This window comes from Balaenoptera musculus, chromosome 17 (genome assembly GCF_009873245.2).
Source record: "Balaenoptera musculus isolate JJ_BM4_2016_0621 chromosome 17, mBalMus1.pri.v3, whole genome shotgun sequence".
Classification (NCBI taxonomy): Eukaryota; Metazoa; Chordata; class Mammalia; order Artiodactyla; family Balaenopteridae; genus Balaenoptera; species Balaenoptera musculus.
This window is the reverse complement of record NC_045801.1, coordinates 41,416,345-41,423,565: the sequence shown is the minus strand read 5'-3', so window position 1 is coordinate 41,423,565 and position 7,221 is coordinate 41,416,345. Positions and strand designations below refer to the sequence as shown.

At 43.0% G+C, this 7,221-nt stretch overlaps 1 non-coding gene across 1 annotated transcript; it reads right to left on the bottom strand.

The window, feature by feature from the left end:
- Positions 1-3,507: 3,507 nt before the first annotated feature.
- On the bottom strand, positions 3,508-3,610 carry LOC118883890. Its single transcript, XR_005017125.1, has one exon. It is a non-coding gene; the product is annotated as a U6 spliceosomal RNA (small nuclear RNA).
- Positions 3,611-7,221: the final 3,611 nt, after the last annotated feature.

The window sequence follows — 7,221 nt, the reverse complement described above, 5'->3', positions numbered from 1 at the left end:
ATGTCCTTTAAATATCAATTAAGTCCATCTGTTTAATGTGTCATTTAAAGCTTGTGTTTCTTTACTTATTTTCATTTTGGATGATCTGTCCATTGGTGAAAGTGGGGTGTTAAAAGTCCCCTACTATTGGACGTCCCTCGTGGTGCAGTGGTTAAGAATCCACCTGCCAATGCAGCAGACATGGGTTCAAGCCCTGGTCCGGGAAGATCCCACATGCTGCGGAGCAACTAAGCCTGTGTGCCACAACTACTGAGTCTGCACTCTAGAGCCCATGAGCCACAACTACTGAGCCTGCGTGCTGCAACTACTGAAGCCTGTGCACCTAGAGCCTGTGCTCCGCAACAAGAGAAGCCACTGCAATGAGAAGCCCACGCACTGCAAGGAAGAGTAGCCCCCGCTCACCACAACTAGAGAAAGCCCACTCGCGGCAATGAAGACCAACGCAGCCAAAAATAAATAAATAAATAAAATTAAAAAAAAAAAGATCACTTCTGTAAAAAAAAAAAAAAAAAAAAAAAGTCCCCTACTATGATTGTGTTACTGTTGATTTCCCCTTTTATGGTTGTTAGCATTTGCCTTATGTATTGAGGTGCTCCTATGTTGGGTGCATAAATATTTACAATTGTTATATCTTCTTCTTGGATTGATCCCTTGATCGTTATGTAGTGTCCTTCTTTGTCTCTTGTAATAGTGTTTATTTTAAAGTCTATTTTGTCTGATATGAGTATAGCTCCTCCAGGTTTCTTTTGATTTCCATTTGCATGGAATATCTTTTTCCATCCCTTCACTTTCAGTCTGTATGTGTCCCTAGGTCTGAAGTGGGTCTCTTGTAGACAGCATATGTACAGGACTTGTTTTTGTACCCATTCAGCCAGTCTATGTCTTTTGGTTGGAGCATTTAATCCATTTACATTTAAGGTAATTATTGATATGTATGTTACTGTTACCATTTTCTTAATTGTTTTGTGTTTGTTATTGTAGGTCTTTTCCTTCTCTTGTGTTTCCTGCCTAGAGAAGTTCCTTTAGCATTTGTTGTAAAGCTGGTTTGGTGGTGCTGACTTCTCTTAACTTTTGCTTATCTGTCAAGGTTTTAATTTCTTCCATCAAATCTGAATGAGATCCTTGCTGGGTAGAGTAATTTTGGTTGTAGGTTTTTCCCTTTCTTCACTTTAAATATGTCCTGCCACTCCCTTCTGGCTTGCAGAGTTTCTGCTGAAAAATCAGCTGTTAACATTATGGGGATTCCCTTATATGTTATTTGTTGCTTTTCCCTTGCTGCTTGTAATATTTTTTCTTTGTATTTAATTTTTGATAGTTTGATTAATATGTGTCTCGGCATGTTTCTCTTTGGGTTTATCCTGTATGGGACTCTCCGCGCTTCCTGGACTTGATTATTTCCTTTCCCATGTTAGGGAAGTTTTCGACTATAATCTCTTCAAATATTTTCTCAGACCCTTTCTTTTTCTCTTCTTCTTTTAGGACCCTTATAATTCGAATGTTGGTGCATTTAATGTTGTCCCAGAGGTCTCTCAGACTTTCCTCAATTCTTTTCATTCTTTTTTCTTTATTCTGCTCCCTGGCAGTTATTTCCACCATTTTATCTTCCAGCTCACTTATTCGTTCTGCCTCACTTATTCTGTTATTGATTCCTTGTAGAGTATTTTTAATTTCAGTAATTGTGTTGTTCATCACTGTCTGTTTGCTCTTTAGTTCTTCTAGATCCTTGTTAAATGTTTCTTCTATTTTCTCCATTATGTTTCCGAGATTTGGGATCATCTTTATTATCATTACCCTGAATTCCTTTTTAGGTAGGTTGCCTATTTCGTCTTCATGTATTTGGTCTTGTTGGTTTTTACTTTGCTCCTTCATCTGTAACATTTTTTTTGCCGTTTCCTTTTTTTTTGATGGGTGGTGGTGTATTCTTGTCTTACTGGTTGTTTGGCCTGAGACATCCAGCACTGGAATTTGCAGGCAGTTGGATAGAGCTGGGTCTTGGTGCTGATATCAGGACCTCCAGGAGGCCTTACTCCAATTGATATTCCCTGGGGTCTGAGGTTCTGGGTTCAGTGGTTTGGACTCGGAGATCCCACCACAGGAGCTTGGGCCCAACCTCTGGCTTGGGAACCAAAATACCACAAGCTTCATGGTGCAGTTAAAAAAAAAAAGAAGGAAGAAAGAAAGAAAAAAGAGCAGTACAATATCAAAGAATAAAAAGTAAAATAAAATTAGAAAGATAAAAAATATATTAGTAAAAATAAAACTATAAATGAAACAACTGCAACAAGGTAAAATAAAACCACAACAGAAAAGAGAAAAAAAAAAAAGGGTGGGGGTAACAAGCCAAAAGGAGAGATCACTAACAAAGTATAAAGAATAAAATAAAATTAGAAAAATAAAAGATTTATTAGGAAAAATAAAAATATAAAAGAATCAACAACAATGAATCAACAAGATAAAACAGAATCCCAATCTAAAAGAGGAAAAAAGAAAAGGAAAAAAAAAAAAAAAAGGCCTTGGGTATGGGGGCAGAGTTTAGGCAGGGGTGGGGAGTGGGGGGGGTGGAACTTAGGCAGGGGCGGGGTTTAGGGTGGGGCGGGACCTAAGCGGGTTGGGGGGGGGAACGGTCAAGCGTGGGGCGGGGCCTCTGCTTAGGACCTGCGCAGAAGGGGAGAGGCAGCGCGTGGGAAGGAGGGCCTCTGGAGTGTAGAGTTCCCGAGTTAGGAGGTAGGGCCCTGAGTGAGGGTGTTTGGGTTCGGTTTAGGCTCAGCTCATTGGAGGGGGTCTCCAAGTGTAGAGGTGGGGCCCTGGGTGGGGTGTAGGGGCGGGGCTTGGGCTCTGCACGGCAGGAGGGAGGCTCTGAGGGCAGAGGATTAGGCCCGGGAGCCCAACAGGCTTCCTGGTGCCTAAGTGGACAGGGAAAGCACTGGCCCCGTTCCCTTCGTTCCTTTGCGCCCCCACCACCGACTCCCCCAGGGTCTCCCCCGTCTCTGCTGGACCCCTAACCGTGGGTGGGTCCCGCTGGGTGTAGGAACTCCTTCCCTCCCCCAGCCACCCCTCAGGGGTGCTGGCCCAGGAGCTCCGGGCTTTACTTTTGCTCTCCCTTCCCTCCCTCCCACTCCCTCAGGATCCTCGGGGCTGGAGGGGGCCTCGGTGGGCAGGAGATCAGGCCCAGGATCTCAGCAGGTTCCTGGGGGTCCAAGTGGGAGGGGGAAACCTGGCCACGCTCCCTTTTGATCCTCTGCCCTCCCAGTGGTTCCCCAATTTCCCCCTTTGGGCGTGGGATCCCTTCCCCTCCCCCAGTTGCCCCTCAGGGACACCAGTCCCGTCCCGCCTCCACTTCTCCTCCCCCTTCACTCCCCCCACACCCCACGTCCTACCTGGTTGCTGGGGGTTCCTCCCATCTCCTTAGGTGTCTGTGGTCCCCCACCGGTGCCTGGTAGGTGCCCTAGTTGTGAGGAGACATGAATTCTGCATCCTCCTAGTACACCATCTTCTCTTTCTTCTTTTTAAAATATGGAAGACTTAATGAATTTGCATGTCATCCTTGTGCAGGGTCCATACCCATCTTCTCTGTATTGTTCTAATTTTGGTATATGTGCTGCCAAAGCAAGCAGGGGAAACTTCTAAATGATCTTCTAGAAGCTGACCATAAGGCTCTCTGTTAAAACAACATAGAATTGTTAAAACAACATAGAACTGTATTTCCATGAGTACTGGGGACTTCCTTCTTCAAAGCAAAAAGTATGCAATGCTGCAATTTGGGGATGTGGTTATAATTTGGATTATTCTCTTTACATGATGAATTTTTATAAGGGATATAAGATCTGTGCCCATTTCGTCCAGGATCTGCAGCAAATATATTGTCCCAATCTAGTTCGTAGGACACAGTGGCCAGCAAAGCCACAAATGTCCCATGTTTAAATGTTTAGAATGACACCCTGTGTATGATAGGTTATTTTCCCATAGCCAGGGAGCATTTGTCTTCTGCAAGAAGAGTAAATTCACTTTTTGTTCACAGAAGAATTAGAAAAAAACATCAAATGTATTGTTTTTTAATTGTAGCTGTCAGGCTGGGCCTATTTTGAGACTGGATATTTAAGACAACTATCCTAGTTTGTCTTGCATTATTCACTATAGTTTATTTAATGCTTCATTATATAAATTACCTTTTTTTGGGGGGGTAAATAACGTCAAACTTACATTTTTCAAGAATAGAAATAGTACCTATATATTCATATACTTTTTAAAAAATTTTATTGATTGATTGATTGATTTTTGGCTGCATTGGGTCTTTGTTGCTGTGAGCAGGCTTTCTCTAGTTGCAGCCAGCGGGGGCCACACTTCGTTGCGGTGTGTGGGCTTCTGATTGCTGTGGCTTCTCTTGTTGCAGAGCACGGGCTCTAGGTGCGTGGGCTTCAGTAGTTGCAGCACGTGGGCTCAGTAGTTGTGGCTCACGGGCCCAGTTGCTCCGCGGCATGTGGGATCTTCCCGGACCAGGGATCGAACCCATGTCCCCTGAATTGGCAGGCAGATTCTTAACCACTGCGCCACCAGGGAAGTCCGTATTCATACTCTTTATACAAATTCGCCTACTAACGTTTCACCCCGTTTGCTTTATCATTTATATAGGTGGTTTCTCTCTTTCATATTTAATATTTACATTATATGTTATATATTAAAAATGTTTCTGAATCATTTGAGGATAAATTATATACGTCATGGCCCTTTACCCCTAAGTACTTCAGTGTGTATATCCTAGAAATGGGGATATTCTCTTATATAACCAGAACAATAAATAACTTTGATACAACACTTTCATCTAATTTTCTGTTCACATTCCAATTTTGTCAATTGACCCAATAATATCCTTTGCAGCACTTTCCCGTTTTAGTACAGGACCCAGTATAGGGTCAGTTACAGTCATCCCTCCGTATCCGTAGTGGGGATTGGTTTCAGAAAGCCCTCCCTCCCCCACGTCCTCCTCCCCCACCTTTCTGCCCACGGATACCAAAATCTGCAGGTGCTCAAGTCCCTTGTATAAAATGGCATAGTACTGTCAGACCCCCTATATCCTCAGATTCTGCATCTGAGGATCTAGAGGGTGGGCTGTATTGCATTTAGTTGTTATGTCTCGTTTGCCTCTTTTAATCTGGAACGTTTCCACTGCCCTTTTTCAGAATTCAGCCCCCCACACACACCCTTTTAAAAACAGAATGTCATTTTTTTCAGGTTTGTCTGATATTTTCCCAGAAGTCTAGGAAAACAGCTCCCTGTTATCTGAGCTGCCTGAAGGTGTACTGGAGAGAAATGATTTCTCCTTTTCTTCTGCCTTTCAGATCTCACATATGTGTTTCCATTGGCAGAATTTAACCTGGGATCATTCAGGGAAAAGTTCTCTGGAAAATAGAGTTCTAGGCTTTCTCCCCATCTGCAGAGGTGAATGTAGAAAGGGGTGGCAATAATGCTGAGCTGACTGACCACTGACAAGCTGGGACAACCTCCTGTCCTGTTAGGATCTGGGGATAGAAAGGAGAACAAGACCATGAGCTCCCTGCCTTCATGGAGTTTACAGTGTCCAGACAGACCTCTGAGTACTGAGAGGGAAACACACAGGGCTGTGACGGAGAATATCGGGCACTCTCTCAGGGCACAGAGGCCTGACAGATATCACGGAGCCACAGCTATGCAAAGGGCAGGGCGGGCTGGGCTAGGGGCTGTCTAGATAGAGAAGTAGCCTGGGCAGTGGGCCTCCACAGTGGAAAAGAGCATGATATATTTTCAAAATGACAGAAGGTCAACATCACTGGAATTTGGTGGAGTGTGGCATCATCTTAAGGTGGAGAGAATGACAGAAGCTGGGTTCTGCTAGGCCTTAAAGGACCTGGTGATGGGCTGGCATTTTGCTCTAAGTGAAGTAGAAATGTTACTACCCCATATGGCACCTTTGGGCAAATTAGAAAAAGGTATCCACTCCTCAAGGCATTTCCAGCTTGTTGGAAAATTGTTGTAAAATACTTTTATTACAACAAGGCACTTCACTGACACCTGCCAAAGAATATCTGTGATAAATGTAAAGTTCACAGTGTTTCACTGTGAGAGGCACCCTTCTAAAAGGTTGTTCTACTACAACCTGTACCACTGTATATGGCAGCCTCAGTGGGGAGTGACACAAGCCTTTATTGTCCCTGTGTGGAGCGGACACAAGGAGAAGTGAAGAGATCAGATGAAGTGTTCTGGAGGTAGATCCTACAATATTTTGGAGGCAAAGGGATTGGATAAAGAAGCTGGGAAAGAGTTTGAGGTGGTGATGACTCATCAGGTTTGTGGATGGCAGTGCCATTTCACTGAGATGGGCATGACTGGGAGAAGACCAGGGTCTGTCCATGGGTTGTGGGTGGAGGACAAAGAGATCAAGCAGTAACTGAAATCCAGGTATTTGCCATCTTTCTCTGAATGCTCTGTTTTCAACTAAAAGTTAACCAAACTCTTGTCTTTTCTAAGATACATATCCTTGAAAAACTTACTCACTAGAGTCAAGGACAATAACAAGATCTTTGCCTTTCAGGCTTATATGGATAGAATTGGGTTAAACTCAAATTTTACTAACATTTTCAAGTTCCTCTATGTTTTAGGCACTCTGCCAAAGACTTTACACACCTTATCTCATTTCCTCTGTTCAGCAATCCATGAGGTAGTTCCTATTTTTATTTTCACTTTGTAGAGAGGTGAGGCTCGGAGAGAGATCTTATCACTTGATTTGAACATGGTACCACAGTTACAGGTTTGAGTCAGGAGTTGATCCTACTGCCTGAGTCCCTTGTTTTTTTCAGCTTTGTCAGTGTTATGCAGTAGAACTTTCTGCAGTGATGGAAATATTTTATATCTGAACTGTTCATTAGTCATGTGACCTTTAAGAACTTGAAATGTGGTTGGTATGACTGAGGAACTAAAATTTTAATTTATGTAACTACATATGGCTAGTGGCTACTGTATTTGTCAATAGGCTCCAAATTGGGGTGCACACAGACCAAGGAGGGTACAGAATATGCAGAGTACAGAAAGAAAACATACAGACACATACACATGTATGTTTTAAATCATTATTTCTGATATTTTGTGAATATGTTTTTAATGTACCTAACATATTAGGCATATCATAAAAATTAATAAACAGAAACCTCAATTAATATAGAGTCAGGAGACCAGAAGAGGGAGCTCTTA